Raw genomic sequence first — 27,174 nt, 5'->3', positions numbered from 1 at the left:
GAATTCTGTTTTGACTTGTCCGATGACTAGGCGGAGCAATGTGGAATTTATTGTCAGTAAAAGCGGATTTGGGTTTTGAGTCGGTAGTTTTATAAGGCAGCGGTAAGGTGTTCGGCGGAATGTTTTTGACCGGTGAAGACGGTTTGGGTTGTCTGTATGAGCTGTGCGATGGTCGCCCGTCTCGGATGAGGTACGCTGATGGATTCAATGCATTAATATGAAGCTGTAAGTCTGAAAAATAAAGGGGCAAAATAATAAATCAATGTCAATGAATTCTTTTTATTTCAATGATATCAAAATAGGCGTTTTATTTATAATATAATAGATGGGGCATGCATAAATTTCATTTTCAATTTCAGAATAAACTGATAACCAAGTTTTCCTGATCAATAAAAAAAGCACTTTGAATCTTTTGGAAATGATTTATTTATAAAACATTTTCATTACTTTGAACTTTTATTTCAAACTGTACAAATTAGAATCACTTAATATGTAAATAATGCCTTTAATTACTTTATATTTACTATCAAATAAATATTAACCGTGGATTGTTTAAAATTCAAGGTGTTTAACAGTTATGAATAATATTTCATACATGAATCAAAATTGATTACAGAATCTATCATCATTTATAGTCAGTAATGGATGATACAAAAATGTTATTAAGAGCATACATATAAATGCGATCTATTATAATCACCATAAAAATATCCGAGGACAATTTTGAATACATTCTATTTCAGACAATCATTCAAATTTCACTGCGATATAAATTTCAGGCATTGAATAAGATTATTAATTTTGATATCAAATTAAAATTCTCGAGGTTAAATATCTTGATTTCCATATGAAAATTTTGTTTTCTTTTCTAGCACAATGGGAAAGTATGCTTGCATGCCCGGCTTCGGTCTAATGCCGACAGCTGTCTGCTGACAGCTTCCAGGCTCAACAAAACTATTGGACAAGATAAGTTAAAAAAAATAAAAACAATATGTAAAGGGGCCTATTGATTAAGGTGTCTGTTATTCAACCTAACAGAACTTAAAACAGTATAAAACATACCATGATTATCTCCCTCTACGCTGCCACCTTTCCCGCTATCGTGACTTGTGGTTGTCTCCCCTGACGTCTCACTATGACTGTCCTCACGTTGATGACTCGCAGTCTGAAATACAAAACAAAAAAAATTTAATTTCTGAATTTAAGTATCAAAATTTCTTCCTTAAAAGTACAATAATTTATGCATTTCCTTATGTTTGTTTCAACCAGACAAAATGATTGACCTGTTCATAATCTAAACTGTAAAACAATAAATCTAAACAAAGGCCTACCGGTAATTTATAAGACTTAATTATCAATTGTTCGAAAATTTTCAAAACACAAGCCTTATATGTAATCAACTGCATAATAAATTTCTAGCATAAAATTTTCAATATTCAAGTAGTACTTTTTTGTACTTTCTACCTTAATTTTTTTTTTTTTTGTATAAAAATATTTTAAATACTTTTAAACTCACCTTGACCCCAGAGGTTAAACATTGTTACTATGATACATTTATACAAGACAAATATGGTAGGAAAGTTTAAACAGAAGTTAAGATAGTATGGTTAAGTCATGAAACCGTTACCTAGCAACAACAAATACCGTATTTTCAAATTTTTACTGATATATATATCTCAAAAGTTGAAATATGTTAAAATATACAATACACATTTTAGAGAAAAAACTTTAATACAGTAATGAGTTTTAAATATTATATAGAAAAAATTAATAAAGACAACATTTATTCTTTCAAAGCAGTGACAATCTGATAAAGAAAATAATCATTATTATCAGAAATATTTCTGGATATGTCTTGGCCCCTAATTAATATGCAATAAGCTCTTTTGGCTTAAATTAATCAATGCAATAAGGATTTGACCTCTAAAAATGAGCAACTTTTTATGCTTAAATGATGCATGCTTTGTCTGTTTGCAAATTACCTGTTTTCAATTCACTTTAAAATACAAAAAATGTCTACCACTATTTCCAGGTTGGAAAGGGTCGCACATTTTATCCACTTATTGATGATAGCTTTAAAACAGGTTGGACTAAATTACCATATGCACTAACTACAAGCTTGCTTAAAATCTAAGCATTTTGATTGGTTAAAGAGGTCACATGTTATAAATGGAAAAAGGGGAAATAAAAATTCTTAAAGCTTTCAAAGGAATTATGTCAGCTCCCTGCAGAAATGCAGTTAACCAGAATTACTAATATGACATATATGCAGCTAACCAGAATTACCAACATATCATATGTAACCCACTAACCAGCATCAATGAACTATGCCCTCATAACTTAACAAATTATTATTAAGCAATTTTTTCAATTTTCCCTGTATCGTTAATTTAAAGCACATTTTTTTTTACCTTCCGTCTTTGTGTTTTTGGTCGTAATTTCTATTTTAAGAAAGTAGACAATCGTAGACTAAACCCAAATCTGTTAAAAACAGACAGGATACTGTACTCATACTTATTTTTAATGATAATTAAAAACCCGTTACAGAAAAACACCCAGAAATTTTCATGAAATGAATTTATAAATACCATACTCAAACATATCTTATTTTCTTTATAGAGGTATAAATTTTCCTAATGTTATCGAGATAGCGTTTGAAAATAAACGTTTTTACAAAAAATCATGAAATAAGAGTCATTAAGTTTGAAAGTTAATTACTGCAATGGGGATTTAAATTTCAGATCAAAATGCAATGTAAGATTTAAGTTACCATATAAACTTCATTATCTGTAAAATCTCAACCAATTTTCCATGTTTTCACAGAAAGTCAAGTTTTTAATTTCACCTTTTACTGTTTAAAACGAAACTTACAACAAAACAAAACTCCAACTAGTCTTAAACGTCTACTGGACTTTTTTTCATTAATTGTTTGTCTCAGTATTAAGAAATGAATTTTGCATTTTACAATTTAAGCAAAATAAGTAAAATGAAGCAAAAGGGAAGTAAAGTGGGAAAAGTGATACTCACCAATGAAGCATCTGTGTGATCTAGGTATTTGGTTTGAGCCGATAACTGACTGTACTGTTGAGTTCGTAAAATATTTGAGTGCTGGCTGTTACCGGGACTCTCCATCTCCTCGGGCATATCATTCAAGGTCGTCTGCCGACTCGGAAATGGGCCCTGAAAAAAATAAAATAAATTCTAATTCAACATCTTGAACTTACAATGAACTGTTCTGAATTATAGAAGGGGGACTAGTCAATTCTTATAATTTAAAAGCTATGCTTGGTCAGCTTCCATTTATAAGTTGGAATTGATATCAGCTTAAAATACTTTTTTTCTTATTTGTTTAAATCCCATTCCTTATTAAGTAGACCAAAAAAGTTTGAAGCTCATCTTTTTCATTGTAAATCAAAGATTAAATCCACCCTGATTTCAATATCTTTCCATTTTTATTTATTTCAGTTTTAAATTTACAACTACCTCATTGCATAAAGTTTAATGGAACTATTTCACTTAGTTAAGTGCCTGCGTTCCTGATGTCGTTTTTTTTGAAGTACTAAAAATAGTTCCGTACATTCAGTATGGCGGAATATCTAGGTAAATATTTGTCTCTTTATGGGAGAGTTTGGGTAAACAAGCATAATCTTAGCTTGTCTTAAATCTTAAGATGTTTCAACTTCTGCCGCGACTGTTGAAAGGTACTTGACTCGTTCGATAACGTCGGCTCGATGATTTTGCTTTTCTAAATATGCTACAAATCTATAATTTCACAGATTATTTCTGATAAAAAACACAAAACTAAAACAGAATTTGAAATCTATTTTGCTACTTTCTTTAAAATGATAAGAAGATTCACTATTACTTTGATATTACTATAATTTTCTGCAAGCATTTTATGAAATATGAATTCCCAAATTGATGTTAAATTTTGGATTGATGACACAAAATTAATTTCTTTAAAAGCATATCTAGTTTATTATCAGTTTCTATTTCAGGAAATTTTTGATAAAGTAGCAATAAAATGATCCATATGTAGCAAGGCATATTATTGTGTCTGACTATTAAATATGATATATTATCTGAAACTTGTTTGTATACAAAATTTTCTAACAAAGAACCTCATAGTCAATGCATCCTTTTTATCAAATTATTTATTAAAACTGATGCTGAATAAGTGGTTGTAAGATTTTTCAGAGCCAAATTTCATACTGAGAGTCATGTGTGCCTAAGCAATTTTGTTTTCATAACCAGTAAATTCTCCACTAATGTTCAACAACTTCTGGTGAGTGTCAGTAAAGGATGAATAATCATTGAGATATAATTTGAGATATGTCCACCTTATTTAGAGTTATCAAACCTCAAAAATGAACATTAAATTTAGGTATATCAGACCTGTAAAATGAACATCTACCATATATTCTTTAATAAACACCCCTCCACTATTAAATGTGCCCACCCATATTTTGGACATAGAAAAAAAAAGCTGAGATACCAGAATGATTGCAGTATATTACAAATCTAAGGAGATGAGCTCAAATTTTAATCCAGCTGGTGTTTTCAGTAGTATTAACACAAAAACAGCCATTAATAATTCTATTTTGATGATGGTTTAACCATTATTTTTACTTTGATATATGTATATTGTACGGCTTCTCTTTTTTGAAAATGTAACATTTAGGGGCGTTTATTAGAGAACATACAATAATCATTGATAATTAAAACCTCAAAAGTTTTGCTTTAAGTCTGTAAGTCTATAGTAAAAATTTATCATACTGTACTTAAACTAACTTTACATTATCATATGCCATTTTAAGGATTGTGTATGACAATTAACAAGGTAAACCCCACCCTAAGTTGATAAGCCACATTTGTCATATGATAAATTAAATTTCAGACAATTAATAATTTCCATATTTGATAAAGCACAAGGATATAAGCAACATATGTTTTTCCTCAAACCACCTACATGTACTCACATGGACACATATGTTACAAATGAGATAGGTCTAAAATACAATTAATTGATTTAACATGCTGGAACTAAAAGTCATTGACCTTTGCCACCGGTATAGAGCCAGGCCAGCCTGTAAACTTGTACATTCTGATGGCAGGCTCAATTTTGATCATCGTCGGATACCCATGATTGATAAACATGTCACATAACATGTTAATGGTTCGGCCGTGGGTATCTGATGATGAATTTTGATATTGAAAACCCTAAAACTCACAACAGAGTGTTTGAAATTTAAAGCAGAGCAAGTCCGCTATTGTAATTCATCAGGATATTTATCAAATAAAAAATATTTTCCATATCTTTTAACTCTCCACTATTATAAACATGAATCAATTTGTACTCAATGAACTTATCTATTAAGTTTTTGAATTAATTAATGAATTATTGTGGCTTTAATTATGTATATCTTTGCATCTAATTATATTTTCATTAATAATTTAAGATTATATTTACAAATTTAGAACAAACAGAAAAAATAACATGAAAACAATCATATTCTGTTGAAGTAAATGATTTCTAAAAATAGCATTTTCCGCTCTTATTTGCAAGAATTCATTAACTTGTTTAATTAAAGTTTTTTTCAATCATAGAAAATATTTGTGTTATATGTTAAACATGACACTTTTTTTCTTGATAGATAATTTGCAATTCTAATGAGCAACAAAGAATTTTAATGCCAGTTGAATCAAAGGTTTCATCTTGTTAAAGTTTAATGTTTTAGCAATTAGTGTATAACAGTTTTATTGCCAAGTTTAATTAGGCAACAATCTAAGGTCAAATGAATCACGAGTCAAATAGACTGATAAAAGTTTACAAAATTCAATGAAAATGACAATGATGAAAACTATAATGATTATGATGATATTGATGATGATAAAATGTTGATGATAAAAATGATGATAACGACAAATGTAATGATAATAATGATGACAATGATGATAATAATTAAGATGATTATTATGATAAATATTATGATATTGATCATGATGATGAGACTTACTGTGATGATGATGATGATGAAAATGTTATTATGATAATTATTCAACTTCATTCTTCAGTACCATATGAAATTATACAGCGATCAGTGCAACAACAATAACTATCCCCCTTCACAAACAGGAAATGAATCGATATAAATAACAAAACATTGCGGATAAAAAAAATGAGAATTTTAGTCAATTAATTAGTCCAGAAGATTTTTTTAAATCTTTTACTCAATTATTCAAGCAGGTGATTAGTATTCTACCAATCAAGCATATGTCAATTAAGATTCTATTTGTTTTAATTGATAGTATGATGGTGTGAATTGTATGCTAAAATATCTGTGACGGATTGTTCTAATTTTTTCAACGATGACAGCTAAGACTACATCATTCCCGATCCGTCTTTATCACCAAATACAATACTGAATTATAAACATATCTCTTCAGTTCTTTGATAAACCGATGACTACTATGATATTTATAGGTGTCTAAAAGATATTATCGGGCGTTTTTTTACGGCCACCACATAACGGCTTTGTCATACGGTCAAATGAGTTGTGTCTATAATATACTATTGAGACATAATATTAAAGGCATGTAAGAATAACTTTGGAATTTTAGAATTTTTGGTGTATAGACAATAAATGAATTGTTTTTGATTCAAAATCCACAGAAATGTATTTAAAGTCCATTCCGCTGCAAATACTAATCATTATTTTTTGTTCTGTAACAATGTCTTTTCATTCTTCATAAATTAAAAGGCACGAAAAGTCTGGTTCTAAAATGACTAATTAGTTAAAGAGACTTTATTTAGTAATGATCTTTGTATATTTTATTTAATTTTTTTTTTAACTCATGAAGTTGTTTACCTTAAACATTTTAATTTACTTTTATACACTGGTAGATATATACAAATACCTTAAAGGAAGTTTAATTCAACAAAAAAGAGAGAAAGTTTATAAAAACATTAAATTTGACCCATTAAAGTAAATAGTGGCAAAAATGTCATTAAATTCAGACTAAAATGTCTTGCATCAGATGACCATTTCAAATGGTCAAATCAGTCCAGAAATCAGAACGTGTTCTTTTCATAGTAATACATAAATTGTTGATGGTCAATCAAGCGCATCTGACATTCTATGGTGCGTTTGATTGTTACAGTTTCAAATTGCATCAAAAGTAGCTAATGATAGCTCTTAAATCCGGATTGATGGAAAAGATGGTAAAATGATGCGGCTTTTTTTTAAAATCATCAAGAAAAGATATTGGGTGTAAAAAAAACATTCTGCAAAAGAAACCCAGTGAAACATGGATGAAAGCTTTGGTCACTATCTTTGTTTATTCCTTTGATTTTTTAAAAGGAAAAAAGCAGAGATTGGCCGGTGATTTCTCTTTGATACAAAATATAATAAACACTGACCTGTATTATCGGTTAATCTAAATTGGTAGGATATCGAATATACCTCTGCGCAAAATTTGATTGAATTTTAAAGACCCGTAAACAGTTGGGTTTTTTGTACATGTTTAGAAAAATCATCGTCACCCTATCACGTCTTAGAGATATAGATCAAAATCAATGAAGCACTTCTTACCCAATGATCAGAGCGATAATTATTTGTAAACAAATGTTTTTGTCTTTAATTATATGTCAGGACGTTAACGCGGAGGGTATCGATAATGTCAATCTATGAGCTGTTTGTGGCGGGCATAAAATGACTCTTTAGCGGGACTCCTTATGTTTTGTGTACTTGTACGATAAGGTCGTACGCTAAAAATAATTTCAATACATTAATCACCCACGGAAGTTCATTATGAAATAGACACTACTTTATGGCTAAATGAATAAGTGCTAGCTTTTTGTAAAATGTTTCAAAATTTAAACACACTCTTTAACGTAATTTCAACAATTTTTTTTCTATTAAAGAAAACTTGTTACAGTTTATTGATTTATAATCATAGTTAATGGGTCGGAAAATGATAAAATTAGTAAAATTCTCCAACATCTGCTTAACAAAGTAATTGCAATATTTTATGTAAAATTGATAACTAGTTTACTTTGATATCACATTCTTTTATGAAACGTGTAATAAAAATTGAAAACTTTGCTGCGTTCAATAATGCTAATATCACTAAGGATATCTATTAAAGGAATAAAATTGAATTCATTTATTTCACAGATAAAATAAGTTCAGTTAGTGCAGGGCAAAAAAATACTATGAAAAAATAGTTTTTTTATAGCAAAATTTTACTAAACATTCATGTTTACAACATCTATATTGTTTTAATCACCATTTTTACATATGAAAAGCATATCATTACATCCCCACTTCTTTTATAACTAATTTTATATTTTTTATAGTGAACGGAAATGAACATTTTTCGTTAAATAATTGAAAAGTTGAAATATAAAAATGTTTTACCTTTTCTTTATTCATCATCATTTTGTTGTCGGTACTCGAGAAACTGTCGCCATCTTCGAATGAGAAACTGACCTCCTTCTTATTCTTTGACTGAGCTGCTTCGGGATAAACTTTGTCATTTCCTAGTTGCTGTGGAGGTGCCGATGACTTGGAATTACGCAATGTTGGGATTTGATCTTTTGCAAATGTACTATTTTTACCGCACTTGTGAATGTCTTTCCTGCGGATCAGGCAAATAACGGTGATAATTGTCACAGATAACAAACATGTGATGCAGACGACAGTAACAACGATAATAACATAGCTTTTGTTTGAATCTTCCCCGAGGTGAGCTTGACGAGTCACATTGGTATAGCGCAAAGTTACCAAAAGTTCTTCTTTTGCTGACAACTGAGGCTTGCCTTTATCGTATACAGACACAGAAAGCGGATATCTCTTATCTTCTGCTAAATGAACGTATTTTACTAATAAATAGCTTCCCAGAATTTGGATCCAATGAGAAAATGCCGTCATTGTTTCCTTCTAATATGAAATATACAAGTTTCTGGTTAATACCTGTGTCTAGGTCTTCTGCATTTAAAATTGTGATTTCCGTATCTGAAACTTCATTAAAGGCTATTACAGTGTTATTTTCAGCAGAAGGGAAAATAAATACTGGAGCATTATCATTGACATCTTCAACTTTAACAACTACTCGTACAGTGTTATTGAGTGGGGGAATTCCGAAATCTTTAACACCCACTTGGAAATTATATAAACTTTTTGTTTCACGATCAAGTTCCATTGTTGTTTTGATACTTCCATTATCAAGAACGTCAAACGGAACTGCATATCTGCCTCCAATTTTGTATTCGTCAGGTAAATAATAGGTAACCTTTCCATTATTTCCCTGATCCCCATCAGTGGCTGTCACCTGATCTACAAATGGTGTTTGATTCCAGTCCTTCTTTAACGCGAAACTCATACAGGTCCGGTTGGGTGAACTCTGGTCTCACATCATTAATATCAATCAAATCAAGCCTAACTGTTGCTGTACTAGACCTTGGTGTCTTCCCATGATCCACTGCAATAACTTCAAAAATTTTCTCAGCAGACGTTTCCCTGTCTAGTTTCACTTTCGCTCTAATGACTCCAGTGTTCTCTTCAACTTCAAATTCTTTTGCATCATCTGGATGAATGAAGTACGAAATGCGGCCATTTTCTTCTGGATCATCTTTATCAGTGGCACTAACGGTCAAGATTTCTGCTCCATATGTATTATTCTCTTTAAATGCTTTCTGGTAAACATAAGTATTAAATATTGGAGAGTTATCATTTTCGTCCTTGACTTTAACTATAAATGCTACCTCGGACCTTAAGCCGCCACCATCCTCGCACCAAACAGTCACGTTATGCTCTGCCATGGATTCACGATCTAGTGTATGCTGCACAAACACTTTGTAGTTATTTCTAGAATTAGTTACACTCTCTAAACCAAAGTATGTATTGAACAACTGACACGAAACTTGTCCGTTCTCACCAGAATCAGAATCTTCGATATTGACAGAAACAATCGCTGTGCCTTTCTTTGAATTTTCGGACACCTGAATAACATTTTCAGAAATTTTAGTGGCCCAGAAAATCAGACTTATTTTTGGTGCAGTATTTCCAATGTCTTCAATGGTCAAGTAAACAGTGGCAGTTGCTGATTGTGGTGTTGATCCCTGGTCACTCGCTACAATATAAATTGTTTTATGCGCATTATCTGGTTCGTATTCAAGTTTCTGAGCGACTGTCAGTTGGCCTGAAATTTTATCCACATTGAAATGCTCTAGGACATAGTTTTCCTGAGTTCCGGCAAGCATGTAAACAACCTGACCATTTTTCCCATAATCTTCATCCTTAGCACGTAGAGTTACAATTCCTTTACCTATAGCAATATCTTCTGTGACAGTTATATTAACAATGGAATTCTCAAACTTTGGTTTGTTATCATTTTCATCAATAACATTAACATCAACAGTCAGAGTTCCAGTCCTTATCGGTTTTCCACTATCCTCAGCTAAGATAAGTAGCTGAAATTTGTCACGTACTTCACGATCAAGCTTTTTAACAAGCTTTAAAGTCAGGCCTAAATTATCGCTATTATCGCTGTTAACTACTATTTCAAAATTTTCATTTTGCGAACTGAACGGGGAGAACCTGTAGGATGTAATGCTATTATTTACTCCAGTATCCAAGTCGATCGCAGATTTTAAAGGATAACTATTGCCTTCCGGGGTGGACTCAGATAAATTCAACATCATTTTACTTGGATCAAATGTTGGCGTATTATCGTTTATATCACTTATTGTCAAAATTACCAAAATTGGAAAAACATCTGAGTCTTTATTAGTAAGAACTTCATATTGTATATCACAAGTTTTCTGGTTTTTACAAATAGTTTCTCTGTCAATTACTCTAGCTGTTTTCAATTCACCAGTTGTTTTGTTTAATGATACCAGGGCATCATTATCTTTCACAATCTGGAAGTTATATCCATTTTCGGTTCCCAGTCGAGATTCTGCAGCAATATTTCCGATGTAAGTGCCTGTCGTCTGCTCCTCATTTATCACAAAAGTGATCTCGGTTACAGGTGGGTCTGGAGTCTGGCATGTAACCATGGTGACCATCCCTAGCAGAAGAGAACACAAAACTCTGCAAATAGCCTTCATTTTGCTGCTCTTCTTTGTAGTTGTTGTTTTACAATGTACGAAAAGTTTTTATCTCATTTTTTAAATTTCTGTATTTAATTCACATACTTTGCCCCATCTCAGACTGATACAGCTTACATGCCTGAAAATATAAATAAAAATTCTATTTATAAAACAGTTCTTTTATTTTTAAATCTTACTCAAGATGTATAAAGAAAACGACCACAAAAACCAATTGGTCAATTTTTAGGCAGCATTTTTTATATACAAATTCCTTTGACACTTGCAAACTAAGTGATAAATTCAAATTATCTTTTTGAAGTCCAGTTTTTCAGTAAATACTAAAATAGATTGCCTTATGATATACTACCTTATCTATTTCACACCACTTTCACTGAATTCATCTATTCGGAAAAATAACCATCTATCAATCTTCACAAAGAAATACAATTTCCATAAAATTTTAACAATTTCTGACTAAGACCTTCGTCGTCGCTCTTTTTCAAAATGAAAATCGGAAAAGGAAAACTTAACGTAAAGAATGACTTCTTGATAAAATTTATTGAATTTTGCCATATTATTACAAAAACCTGTGAAAAAGATAACTAAAGACCGGTATCTTTCATTAATCATGATATATAAACAAATTGTCGGACAGTAGATTAAAGTAAACAATCGCGGAACTTCGTGTTCACTACGAGAACCAAAATGATAGAAAACCTGAGTTAAGAATCTGTACAAAAGTCAGGGATTTGTGGCAAATCTTACAGATAAGGCTGATTGACATTCATACAAGTTGTCATTCTAAAACTTAAAACGTGTGAAAACCCTCGACAGGTGTACATAATAAAAGATAATCCAGCAGTGACAAAATCTTCAAGCAATATCTTCCCTCATATAGATATCATATACAATACAATCAATATCCTTTGATAATATACAGAAAAAAAATCGCAGACTGGTTTCTGACTCATATCATAAAAGCAAGAATTTCAGACTGGATTTCCGACTTTCTCACTAAAAAAACATATTCTCTATGATTAAACAAAAACCCTTAGGCCAGTCTAATATTCAATGATACCATTAAGGTAACTTTGCATTTTTTCCCCTACATTTTGACGCATTACTGATAATGGATGGCTTTATAATAATCTAAATATGGAGATAGATTTTATAACATAAAAGACTATAAAACGAACCAGCATTCAATAATTTTTCATTTGGCAATCAAAGAACATGAGGGTACAAATAATACACCTTTTTTAAAAGCTTGAAGATATGCTATACATGCCAACATCAAAATATATGAGAATAAAACGAGCTAATTGTTTAATTATAAGAAGAAAAAAAAATCCACCTGAAAACTCAGGCACCAAAAATCAATAGAATCACATTTACATTTCAGGTTTAACTCTCACTATTTAGCAATGATAATTTTGAATGTTTGATGCCAGCGGAATAGAACCAGTTAGTTACACACAGTTTGATGTGAATTCATACTTTTGTCTGCTTAAATAAGAGGTATTTTAACATTGGGATCCCTAAAACTAGGAACAGCTAAGGACCAGTCCATTATTTAAATTTAGCAAGATTATAGGGTTAAGGACGTTTTTGGAAGTTTACATATAGGCAAAATTAAAACTGTTCAATAGAATTTCTTTAAACTTGGCATGTTGTTAGAACATGATAATAGAAATTATTCCTTAACAGATGCATTAACAAGTGTGTCTTCATAGATAATATGCACAATTTTTCCCAGGCGTTCTAAAATTCAGATTTCAAACTTCTTCCCTATATAAAGTCTTTTCTCTATATGATAGAATATAAGCTTAGGTTTTGAATATGCCGACCATAAGTTCAATAGTACAGTTGCAAAAAACCTTTGCATGAGATAATTCCATACAACCTTCATGTTTTAAATAGAACCATGGGCGTCTAGAATTAGTGTCATGCAAATATACCAAGTATTATAAATATAAAAAAACGTTTTTTCATCTCCTATAAAAGCAAATTGTATGCTTTTACGCCCCCTGTACTCCTAAGGTGAAAGACTGTCACGGAAAAGTCAATAATTAAACAAACATTTGTTTGGAGTAAAATCGATTTAGAATAAGATTGTTTCTTAAACATTTGAATAAGAATTTTATAAGCAAATTAAATACACATGTTTTCATTCGCAGAATACATATAGAGTGAATGAAAAGGGGTATTTTATGTGTCAAAAATTTGTACTTTAAACAAAAAATTTCTGTTTTAAGTGTATGCTGAAGTTCTGTATGAAATATTTTAAGATCAAGCAAATTTAACATTTCTGATATATTTGATAATAATTACAAATAATCTAATAATTTAATTTAAAAATTACAAATTATTATAAACAACAGCAACATCAATTTAAAGATATAATATCCAATAATATATTTTTTTAGATGGTAAGAGACATTGAAAAACTAACTTAACTCTTACTGCCATATTGATTCATGTTCAGATAGGCCAGGTCTGCACTGTCCCCTTGTCTATTGATATCAGCACAATTTTAATAGAGCTATCAAAATGAATGTGTAAAAAAACAAAAAAACAAAGAAGAACCAAAATAAACCCATTTTAGAAAACCAACTTTAAAAATAACATACATGCAACTTTTTTTGCCGATACAAACATTCGCAGAATTGCATCACTGCAAAAAGCGCTGCCTTAAAAAGCACAAAATAATTTCTAGGAATAAACAATATTCAAATAAATAATATCTAATTTGAGTACCTGTGGTGAAAATTTGCATGATATCAACACTTTATAAGTAAAAATCCATACAGTCTGTACTTATGACACTCTGCCGTATGACCGCTGCGGAGACATTAATAAAAATAAACCACGCTAAAAGTTATATTTTATATCCAATTAATAACAAAGATAACAACATCGAAACATCATCTCCATAGGAGATCATTATCGATGAATAAAATCCCAGCAGAAATAAAAACCTAAGCTCAAATCTATCAAAGCGAAAACCCTAGGGGTCTATAGTGGTCATTGAAAGTCACAGATAATACCCCCATAATGCACTAGTAATTCCCATAATCCGAGAAAAATATCTCCCATAATCCACTTGTCAATATTTCTGAAAGCTATACGCTCGTTATCCAATCTGCATATTATTTTTATTTAAAAATATCGCTGTTAAAACAGAACTAAGTCGGACCGAGAGTAAAACCGCATTGAAAGATGTGTAAAGCACAGCCGCAGAACATTTTGTCTGTAAATAATTAGAGATAATACATTCAACTTAATTAAAGGTAAAAGAAACCTTGCCTCAGCTAACATGCCTACAATTAATGTAATAATTATACAGTTACTATAGTTAAATTAAAACGCTACATCAAAGAGAGTTATGTAATAAGAAACTCTGAAACAGTCAAATTACTAAGCAAAAAATATTATGCTTACTAATGGTAAATTTAGGAGAATTCTGTCATCTTTTAATAACTACTGTTAATATCCTAGACAGATAATTAGCTAATGATAATAGACATAATTATCCTCCTGATTATTCTCATAATATGATAAAAAAAAAGAAGCAAAACAGATAAGAATATGTTCAAAAAAATTTAACCAAGCACACACTTGTATCTGCTGATGAATATTTTGCAAAGTTACGCAAGAATAAAAATCAAGCATATCTTTGTTGGAGGCTACACTTGAAGAACACAGTCAGTGCCATATTTCAAATGTTAAGGAAAAGAAACCACTCCAAAAAATAACAAACTGGTATATATTTTTCAACGCAAGCATTTTGTTATCATAGATGACTCTGATAAATTTTCAAGTACCAGCTGTCTTGAGTTGACTTTAATGTAATAAAATGGTTTGAAGAGCCAGGATGGTTCGCGTTTCGGACCACTTGTCGAGGTAGGCGAACCTATCTGTCATGTCCTGTATATGATTGATAACGAAAATATTTCTTAACATTACGACATTGATGCATCTAATGAAGATCGAAGGAATATACAAATGTGAATGTATTTATCATACATATATTATCATAATCAAAACAATATAGTTTTTAAAATTAACTTTTTGACCGATTTGTTATTAAAATTTGGTATTAAAATTATGCGTCAAAAAAGATGGAACAATTTTTAATGAACTTAATTCAATTCATGATTCATAACTGTATTTCACATAATTATGTTAAAAAGTGCAAACAGGTAAAACAAACCAATCAAATATTTTAAAGAAATATAAGAAAATTTGAGAAAAATTATAAGAAATGAAATAAAATAAAATGTAATAAATTAACATTATTTAAACTACCTTAGTTTCTCTTCACATAAGTCCATCAATCATTATAAGCTAATTCAAGACAAGTTATAAAGTGCCACATGTATTTAGCCGCAATATTTGTGCGAGAATAAAATTCTGGTCACAGCTTTGTTACATCATAATGACTCCATTAATTAGTCATGATAACACGTACGTTAATTGCTTACAACCTTGTAAAATCTCCTCTCTGTCTCCAGAACGGTTCACATGTTTGTAGTAAACTTTACCACAATTTCTTGTTACATCCCACGAATATCAACGTCACATCAACACGTTGGGAAAAAACATGTTCAGCACAGAAAGTTAACTTATTGTTAACATTACGTATAATAGAAATTGAAAAAAATTGTAACCAATATGTTATTGTATCTAAATAACTGTTAAGAAACAATTTAGTGCAGTTTTCTGATTAGTCAAAAAAGAAAAAAAAAATCGACCAAAACATACAAGCTCAATCATAACTTTAATACAGATGAAAATCAAAAGGTTTGTGTTACCATATTCTGCACAGTGATACCTCTAAAGTTTCACTGGCGGGATGTAAAACCGAGACCCACCTTTCTTACCAAACACAGATATTTTTGTTTTTTTCTCGTTACCTTATACCTATACACTCAAGGTGGTGCAATTTTAGTTTAAAATTACCAGTACCGCAAAAAACATTCTTGTTACAGTCTCATATCGGGAGACAGTAAATCAAACAGATATAATCATGCACTGTTTTGGTTTTTTTTGTTGCAAGATAGGATAATATATACGGCATAAATTTCAGATTCATTCTTTGTAATGAATGGGAGGATGTGAAATCTTTGACCTTAAAGCTGCTCGCATAAGGATGAGCAGACCAAACTCTAGAGTATCAAACGTAAGGAAAAAAATTAATATACGAGTTTCAGAAATGTATATTCTGAAGCCTGTTTGACGGCAACTGAATCTATTCATGTGACCAGTACAGATCACATAACTATGTGCCATCTGATCATTGGTCTGCACTGTTTGCTATTCAGTCAGTACTTATTTTGAAATTTTCCCTATAAATGATGAATGGTTTTGTCCAGACTGAAGCATGGACAAGTCCATTTAAGATATTTAGCATGGTAAAAACTATGTCCAAAATATTGACTGAATCTATGACAGTTTAGTTTCCTCTACATATCTGTTCCAAGTAATAACAAAGTTATGGCCAATTTTTAATTCAGGCACATTTTAGGTTATCCTTTAGTATCCTTAACAACTTTAACTTGCTTAAATCATTTTATTTTTTTACTTCACAGTATTTTGTTCTAATGAAATGACTTTCTAAACTTACATAAAGATTATTCAATGAATTTGGACACTTGCTTCTTTAAACATAACAAAAAATCTACAACTCAAACTTTTATAATCTTTCATATGCATGAATATTTAATTAAATAAAATAAATATTTTACCAAAACATTGTTTCTATTCCTAAAACTCCATTAAAAACCGAATAACTTTTTGTCACTTTTACTCAATTCAAACCACAAAACAAAACTACCGATTATATATCTAAAATTTCGATGTAACATATTTTTTGACACAGTATGAATCATCTGTTATAATTGCTAAATCAACCTGGATAATCATTTAATCTTATTATTAATCCAAATCAGTAGAACAAGATTAAAATATTAGCAAATAATCTTCAAAGTTTCCATGTAAAAATATGGAGAGAAAAAAAAAAAACTGAACATATGTGTGGTAGTGGTACACCAATCCCTATATTTGTCACAACTTCTCCACTTAAAGAGAAGATTTTCTATCGCATGTGGAGAATATCTTCAACACAGCTGTCATTATCTAATCAACCTTTTCTCACTTTCAAAGATCATCTTCAACAACTTTTAAAATCTGACATAGCACATTATTTTATATACCAATCAAAATTTTGATTTATATGAAAAGAAATTGAAAAAAACCCAAAAAAACCTGAATATCTAAAATAATGATGATTGGATTAAAGATTAAGTTAAAGTTAAGACTGCTGTTCAAAAGCAGACATAGAAAATAAACAGTAGGTTTTTTTGTTGCTTTTTTTTTTTAAGTATTTGATTGTAATATCTTATTAATGCTTGAACTTTGATTTTAATAGCTTATAAATGCTTGAACTTATCATGAAACAATTTTTAAAAAAATTGTTTGAATTTAATCAATTTATTTTCATGTTTGTATTTATACAGAATCTCTAATATTAAATAAAAATGAAAGAAATCTACATGCAGAAATGGAAATTTGTTTATAAAAACATACATTTATTTCATGCGGTGAAAAATGGGAAGGTGACAACCGACGGGCCTGACATATATGGTCGATGTCACCAAAAAATTTATGTTAAATTTCTAAATATTTCACATAATCTGCCAAAAACTGAAAACATAATGTTTCTTGTTAGCAGAACAAGAAATTACAAGTAGACCGTGAACAATGTCGCACTTGTTTTCCATAATCGTATAAATCTACGATTTGATACACACGCAGCATGAGTTGAAACGGCTGTATAGTTTCAATTTTCCTCTTTTATGAAATTTAAATAAATCACGACAAAAAATAACTTGTTACATAGGGTGATATACTCACCAGACTCTGAATTCTTTTAAATTGAAAAAGAAAATTCATATCTATCGCAACAGTCCAAAAATGTAAAATTCAGTAAATCGGTAAATGTGATAAATCGAGCGTAAAATTAATCACTCTCGCCTCCATGTAATAAAATACTTAAAGTGAAATCTGTCAATGTGAAAAAAACGCATTATTTATTAAAATGTAAATTAAACTTTTAGATAAACTTCTAAAAACTCTACATGAAAACATTTTAATACTGATTTTAACCATGCGTAAATCCAAAATTTTGTTTTCACTAGAATACGATAAAAATGAAACTTTCATACAATAACATACCAATTCAAAATTCAAAACAAGCATATAGGCAGAGGCACGAGTAGTTTAAAGTAATGCAATAAATTGCCGAAAGGTCAGAAGGAAATTATATGAAAATAGAGACAAATTCCTTTAAAACTACCGAGGGACGGAAAACAATGTCTATCATCTTCTATCATACAATCATTAGCTGTTTAAATACACCATATCTCACTGCTTAAATATTTCAGTTGGCACTCTCGATTCAGACTCTTCAAAATGGAGGAGAACTGTTAGTACCTCTTCAATGTGGAGGTTGAAACAGTAGGATATCAAAACTTATGACAATATAAAACAGAATGTCAAAGTTTTAGCGCTATATTCTCCGATGTTGGCACTCTCAATTTTAGCTCTTCAAATGGAAGGAATAAACAAACTCTTCAATAGGAAGGTTGAGACAGTGGGATATCAAAAGCTTGAATGTTTAAAAAATTTGTTAACAGCAATATTTGATATTTGTTCAATATGATCTACACAATAACCCCTGGACTTTCATTATGAAAAAAATTCCTTTTTCTACAAACTTAACTACCAGCACATGTACTGAATAGTACATAAAAAAATCTTTCACCAAATCTTATTGTATTTCCATTAGTCTTAAATGACTGAAACTAAAAAAAACTTATTAATAGAAACTTACATATTTAATATATGGGCCCCCAAAAAACACAAGTGTTTACTTCCGTATGAAAAGGAACAATCTTCTGCTTCACGAGAAAACCAGGACGATGACTATAAATTTCATACTTGTCTTAACGTTTAAATGGTACATCGTTTATGAATGAAAAAATTACAGCCCATAATTCAATAGGATGTACACATGAGGTACCGCAATCAGTAACGAAAAACAGGGCCAGCATTGTTCGCACCAAAGGTCAGGGTTAGTGCCCGCACTAAAACCCTATAATTTCATGGGCTCGCCTACTCGCCAAAAACCCTAATTGTATAAACTAAAGTGAAGAAAAACCACAAAAACTTCACCGAGTCAATGTTCAAGATTTTGCGTTGAAAAACCGACTTTTTTGTCCTCTACACGAAATGAATACAATTGTGCTGATTGTCATACTATAATTTGTCCGTTTGGCCGACAATTAGAAAACAAAGCCGTTAACTTGTATTTAAGAATTAGAAATTAAACGCACTGCTGCGTTCTGTTTCAAAAACACACAACACAATGTAATAGTATATATAATATCATATAGCATTTATGACTCTTTGTTGATAATTAATATTTATTACCGTTTTAAAAAAAAGTTCAAGCTCCAATAACTAGTATGTTGTAATTTTTTTAAGTGCAGGGTTAAAACGTCTTAAAGGCAAATTGTGCACCAGAAATGAATAAAGAAGCTTATGGTAAATGGCTAAGTATCTTTCTAGACACTAATACTGTGAGGACACCAAAAATAAAAAAAATTGTGAGATATATAAAAACAAGAGCTGTCCGTAAGACAGCGCGCTCGACTTTTTTATTGCTTGCCAATAAAAAAAGTTTTTGCAGTAAAAGGCAATACAAGAATCTCTGTATTTTTAAAGTGAACAATGGCCATGAGCATTAAGATATTTAGTGAAGAATTATTTTACTGAATTGTGTGATACCCTTGAACACTGCAGCAAAGTTTGAAATGTTTAAGTCAAAAGAGGGCTGGTAAGAAAGAAAAAAAAACTGAGTTGAGCCTTAAATAAATTTAATAGTATTAAACCCACTTTGAGAGAATAAGGTATTTTTACGTCACTCAGAACACCTTGGTAAATGACATAATAACATAATTTTTCAAGAAATCTATGCCAAGGAAGCAGTATATTTTTGTACAATCAGCATAATATATAGATTTGACTTTGTATGTGAAAGTATTATAGTTACCTTATAATACAAGTAATAGATAAATTTTATCAAGCTTTTTTAGATGTTGTCAGTGCTTGCCTATAATACAAAACATTGACAGTTAAGGGCCATAATTCAAATAAAATCTTTGACAGAATTACCTTCTCCTGGACATGTTTGGGAATCATGATTGTAAAGAAGTATTCCAACTTTCAAATTAATATCTCAAACAGTTCAGTCAAAAAGTGGACTGGTACTAAAAACTTAACCAAGATTCTAAGTCGATAAAAGGCCTTAATTTTTAAAACAAATCCTTGACAGAGTTACCTTCTCTTGCGTACAGATGGGGGTAATGATGTGAAATAGCATTAAAAGTTTCAAAGCAATATCTCAAAGGGTTAAGGCAATAAGTGGATTTTACCCATATTCAATGTATTTTCTAAGTCAAAAAGGGGCATAATTCTGTCAAAAACCTTGACAGAGTTATGTCCTCTTGTCTGTTGATGAAGGTCGTGATGGTAAACAAGTATGGTCAGTTTCAAAGCAATACCTCCAATGGTTTTGAAATAAAGTGAGGTGGTACAAAAAACTTAACCAAGCTCAATACACTTTCTAAGTCAAAAAAGGGCCATAATTCTGTCAAAAACCTTGACAGAGTTATGTACTCTTGTCTGTACATGGAGGTTATGATGGTGAACAAGTATGGTAAGTTTCAAAGCCATACTTGTAATACTTCTGAAATAAAGTGGGGTGGTACGAAAAACTTAACCAAGGTGTGACGCCAACGCCGACGCCGACGCCGACGCCGGGGCGAGTAGGATAGCTCCCCTTTTCATAGAAAAGTCGAGCTAAAAATGAATTTTTAAGCATAATGGGCCTTTAATTAACTTATAGTAAACCCTACTTTTGTATTTAAATACTTTATTTTCTTTTCAGTTCATACATATACTGACATTAAAATAATTTAGTTTATAAATTAATAAATGCATACATTTTTGTGTGAAAGAATAATATTTTTTTTCTTTTTATATTTTTTTTTCTACTTTTTTTCTCTTCCAATAAATTTTCTTGCATAACTGAATTTCTGTATTAACATGAAAATATCTTTTTATTGCTCTTTTCTAATTAATGTATTCTTATTTCTATTTGTTTTATTTAACAAACCTTATTACAATTATATAATTACAAATAAATTTGATCCAAAATGTAAAACCTTCTTACTTTTACACTATTTAAATCCTTTCCTCACTTTATTAAATCTTTGAGTTAAATATCCACTCTTTCATACCTACATCATCAGTGGCTGTTATGCTAAATATAATAATTTTTTTTAAAAAAGTAAAAGTTCATTACCGAATAGAAATATTTTGCTGGGTCACTTTGTCTTGTTAATAATTGATATGTCATAACTTTGTCTTAAAAGATGGTTATCATACATCTAATTACCCCATTCGTCAAAATCATTCATAACAACTAGTATTAACTTTTTCCTCTTCGTAAAAAAAATTCAAAACTGTACATAAAACGCCCATTGGCTATTTTTCTTTAAAAAATGTCAAATGACAAAACAAACTATATGATTAAAGTCCATGATTTATGTATGTTTATATTGTAATATCGCCATTAAAATAAAGTCATCACTCGGGCTTAGAAATAAGGTTGACATACGAGGTGTAAAGGATGCATGTCCGTGCATTTTTCACAATGAAATTAAAACTTTTACCTTGACAGTCGCCAGAAATTATCTGTCCCTTAATGCTCTATTCATTATAATATAAAACCTATTAAATATGGATAGTTTAAAATCTATGGGTCTTTAATGCCTTTGGACGAATTTTCGAACAACACGTTCTTTTCAAAATAAATGAATAAACAAATAAATGAACGATAAATTGCTGCTCTTGCGAACAATTTTGTTTATAATGATTTTGTTTGTATTCAAATGATGACTTTTAAACTTTATGCGAAGGACAGAATGTTTCCTCGTTATTGTTATTAGAAATCATCAAAATGTTAGAATTTTTATAGAAATGTTTCTCCATTTCTTTCAGTCTATATGAAGATATAAAAACCTTTAACCTTTAATAGAGAAATTGGACAGATATATGATGAATATGAATTTACACAAAAATAAAAGAAGAAATCCAGCTGTTGGCAAAATAAATTAAGAAATGTCAATCAAAAATTCAATTACATATTTTTCTCTCTAGTCTAGATTATATTTTTTCTCCATCCATTAATTCATAACATTTCAACATTTATAAAGTCAAGACACCATTTAGTGCATTGATAACAAAAAAAAAAATGTTCGCCTTTACGATTGCTCAATTTTCGTACAGTTTCGTACACTCGGCTTTAATAGCGTGAAATGTTATTTCAAACTTCAGTACACAAATTGTTGATATTATTATATCAAGATATCACTAAATCATGTATGACAATTAAAGTGTTGTTATTTTTTTTTCGGGGGCTCGTCTCGCTCATCATGATTACACGATGTTAATTTAATAATATAAAAAAACCTCAAAGACATTTATACTATTAGTCATTTACTGAAGAAAAAAAATTTTTTTTTTCTTTTTTGCATATTAACTAAGTTTACCTCGTAAATAAAATAACGTTCCTTGGATAAAACAGTGCGACAATAGATTTATTAGAAAAATAAGTTGTACATAATGTATAAAATGTGTTTCTAGTTTTTCTAGGTAAATTAATAGATATCTAAAAAAATATTTTCTATAAATGTATTTCCTGAATAATAAATCTAAGAAAGTGCATTGCTTTAAATGCAGGTCTAATAAATTGCTAGGTAGGAAAAGAACCTGCATTGTAGGCAAAAAATCCCCACTTCTTTATAAATTTAAGATCTTCAAATTAAAGTTGAATTATATGAAAATATTACATTATATATTGACTTTATATGTTTTATGCAATTCGATAAAAGGCATTCCATGTACTGCTTTGAAATATAAAATTATAATTATTAGCAAAGAATCATTAATATATTGTTTAATTTCAAATACTGCGGTCAAATATGTAAACAAACCATGGAAAGTTTAATAATCATTAAAAGTATAATAGACTGTAAAAGTGAATATAACAAGAGTTTTATATTTACTTTAACATTTTCAAACAGAGTAGTAAAGAATTATTAGTACAGTCAGTTTATTGTTTAATTTCAAAATAATATTGATATTAAAATAACTGTGAATGACTAAAATACCATACAACTTAATTTTACAGCTTATAAAATTTTCTACAGAATCGATACAAGTTACTTATTTATTTCTCAAGCATTATTGGATAGCATATATCAAGATTATTTTTTTTTGCTACCAGTTAAGTAAGTAACAACTTTGTTCCTGTCATTATTTTGACAGCCAATCAAAGCAAAGGAGAAATTCTTCTACATACAAGGTGATAAAAGACACATAATTTTTATGATCAATATTGACAGTTAGGAATTCGTGTGATTGATATGTAACTTGTGAACAATGGACACCTTCGTAATAAATGCATCTATCACATCAACGTGCATTTTTATTGATTTCTTTAACCGACCTGTTATGACATCTCTTCGGACAGTCAGCCAGTCAAAAAAGCTATTGTGGTCAGTTTTGTGCACATGTCCAGCTTGATTTGTGGTGAAATTAATCATTATTTGCTACATGTGTGTATATCTGGTCATACCAAACATCAAAAGAAAATGTTGTTTGAAATTTTGATATTTCATTTTTGACTTGATTTTATTCCACGGTTCTTATAAATTTTGTAAATAACATTTTTTCTGCCAAAACCAAAACTTTAATTGTTATTTTAGTTATTGCCCTAAAAAGATTTCATAAAGAAATATTGTAAAAATCAAACACTTTGTATATTTAATAAATTTTACTTTTTACTGATTTTTCCTCTTTAGAAATAGAACTGAATAAAAGTTAGTCATAATTTGTGAAGAGACATCTTTTCTAAATTATCATTCTTTCCTTCATATTGTACTTTGGTACAAAACAACATATACTGGTACAACCACTTCAGCGTTTTGATATGATATAGCAGTCTATCAAATGAAACATAACAATACTTGCTAAAGAACTACACTTTTTTGTCATAATATTTACAGTTACACAAGGTAAGGAATTGGAGAACATGCTGACTAAATGTTATATATTTCTAAGTACAACTTATTGGTGCATCATTCTGACAATGTTATATGTACAAACAATATATTCATTCAATTATTATAAATACAATTGTGTATAGTTAATGTAAAATCTCAAAGGCAATCCCTACCACAATTTAGGACAATTCAGGGAACCACAAAACAGGACAATCCAGGGAACCAAAAAACATGACAATCAAGGGAACCACAAAACAGGACAGTCCAGGGAACCACAAAACAGGACAGTCCAGGGAACCACAAACATGACAATCCAGGAACGACAAAACAGGACTATCCCTACCACACCACATGAAAAAAAGCCACGTTTGAGACTATGTGAAAGTACACGAAATCGAATATTTACACTTTCAATAGAATAATTCTGCTATTATATTTAACAGTATGAATAACTCAGCGATAAGTTCCGCAGAGAAATTCCACAGACGTTTTGTCACCCATTTAAACAATAAGTATCAAATATACATCCTGTGGAGTTGTGCCAAAGAAAAAGTAAAAAAATACAAGATTGATCAAATAAATGCATTTGCATGATTAGGGTTGGATAAAAAAAATCTTGCATGTAAATATATGTGTCAAATTTCAAATGTCTTTTAAAAATTAGTAAATCAACACTTGCACAAATTTTCTAACTGACCTGCTTTTGCTTTTGACGAAATATAAATAACTGAAAGTTAACATTGTTCAAAAGATTTGTAAATTGAAGGCTAATTAACAAAACAATCAAATTAATCATTGACTGATATGGTAGAATAAATTGATATAAAAAGATCTTATTATTCAATGTAATAAATTTTTATAATATATAATATTTACCAAAGCTTGGTTTAAATCCAAAACAGTTAACAGGAACACTCCTTTTCCATGTAAAAATATACCAGCACTAAACGTCCTTTTTACAAAAACAATCAAATCACACTTTTGTATTTTTAACAATTTTTTTTTTCGTTCAAAAATCCCATTCAAAATGTTTCACTTGCACATATTCATTAATCATAAATCCATTAAATTAATCACAAAAGCATGCTGGCCACTGTCACGTCCTTTACTATACTGAGTGGATCCCATGTGTGTCCGATTTTACAAAAATATCCAATTTTTACAGAGGTATCGTGTAACTGGTAAAGCTATCCTATCAAATAGCAGTCTCGTTTACCAAACTGATCTCTTCTATAACGTTATAGCGTATTGTAAACACCTCAAGGCTCGTGGTACAGTGACCACAGTGTTATTACCTTAGCTTTTGTCAACGATCTTTTTTTTTCAACGTTATACAAGAACGAGCGTTCCACTTCATAGGACCGTAGTATTTGTCAAACTCTGATCAAGAGATCCTATTTGATTAAACTGAAAGAAAAGACAAAAGATGTTAACATGTGATAATTATGTACGAAGATGTTGGAAAAGGCTAAAGAAACAAAAGAAACCTTAAGATCTTTATCTTTTATGCTTCACACAATATTTTTAAAACAACAAAAATTTGTTTAAAGATACTGATAATAATCTACAAGAAAAAATTTGCAACACAATTTTTATCAAATTTGTATACTGAACCTTCATTTTGCGAATATTTTTGTAAACGACTTAAAAATCCATCATTACTTTCATTTACAAAAGACTGAAATGCGAACTCTACCTTTTTCTGACATATTATAAATTCAATACGATGTTATTACTAATTGATTTGAATAAACATCTAATTTTTAATAAATATTCATAATACCTTGAAATCTTCAAGCATCTAAATACATGACAGAATATTTAATAGAAAAGTGTTTAAAATTTGCATAATATCGGTAGCCAGTTTTTGAAGTGCTCTCGTTATTTTTACTACCATATATTAGCCGTATTGAGATGTATAGTAAACACTGATACAGGGTAGATAGGCACTGATACACCTCGCGTCTGATTGGACGATAGCTGTTTATCTGTCCACTATTGATAATTTAAACAGCCAATCATATTAAAGGATGGCTCATTAATATTCATGAGCATATAATATTGAAAATCATCATCAGGCAATGATCAATATGACAGATAAATGTAAACATTGGGACTGAAATAGCAATTAAGAAATAAATGTGGAAACAAATATGATGAACAAACTTTAATCTAAATTAAATTACTTTAAAAAAAATCCATTGCTGAAATCAATATTTAATTTGATAAAATTTCAAAACTTTAATTTAAGAGAAGGAGAAAAAAAACAACAATAAATATTAAAACAGACATTAAAGCATTACATACACCCATAATTAATATTATGATGTAAGAATTAAAATAAATGTCACAAAGAAGTAAATGTAAATGATTTATAAAAATTGGGAGGTGAGAGTTTTCATAGTTGACATGTAAAAAAGTAATGTAAAAACAAATTAAAATATGATATACATGTACAAATAAATATTATTTTAAATTTTCAAGTTAATATAAATAATAAAAGTGATCAAATATAAGAAAAAAATATTTACAAAATTTATGTTCTGGACAAATGTATTATAAACATGTATGTTTAATTGTATTACATATGTGTAATATAAATTTATGAAATTTAATCAAACAAAGGTATAAAGTAAAGTCTAAGTCCTATCTTACACTATTTTGTTTGAAATCAAATTCATTCCAGACACAGAGTCTTTCCCATTTATTTATCTTACATAACCAAACCTTTTATTAATTTCGCTTTGTAACACAAGGCTATCAGAAATTGCACTTTTGATTTACCTGGCATGAAATTGTTTATATTAAAAAAATATATACGGCTATACGGTCACAAAACAAAATACGGATATGTTACATAGTAATTCATGAATATAATAAAGGGAG

General features: G+C 29.9%; 1 pseudogene; it reads right to left on the bottom strand.

Moving 5' to 3' along the window:
* Position 1: 1 nt before the first annotated feature.
* On the bottom strand, positions 2-26,272 carry LOC132743784 (protocadherin-19-like; annotated as a pseudogene).
* Positions 26,273-27,174: the final 902 nt, after the last annotated feature.

Source organism: Ruditapes philippinarum, unplaced genomic scaffold (genome assembly GCF_026571515.1).
Source record: "Ruditapes philippinarum isolate M1 unplaced genomic scaffold, ASM2657151v2 ctg3345_1_1_1_1, whole genome shotgun sequence".
Taxonomy (NCBI): Eukaryota; Metazoa; Mollusca; class Bivalvia; order Venerida; family Veneridae; genus Ruditapes; species Ruditapes philippinarum.
The sequence above is the reverse complement of the archived record's forward strand: the minus strand, read 5'-3'. Positions and strand labels throughout refer to the sequence as shown.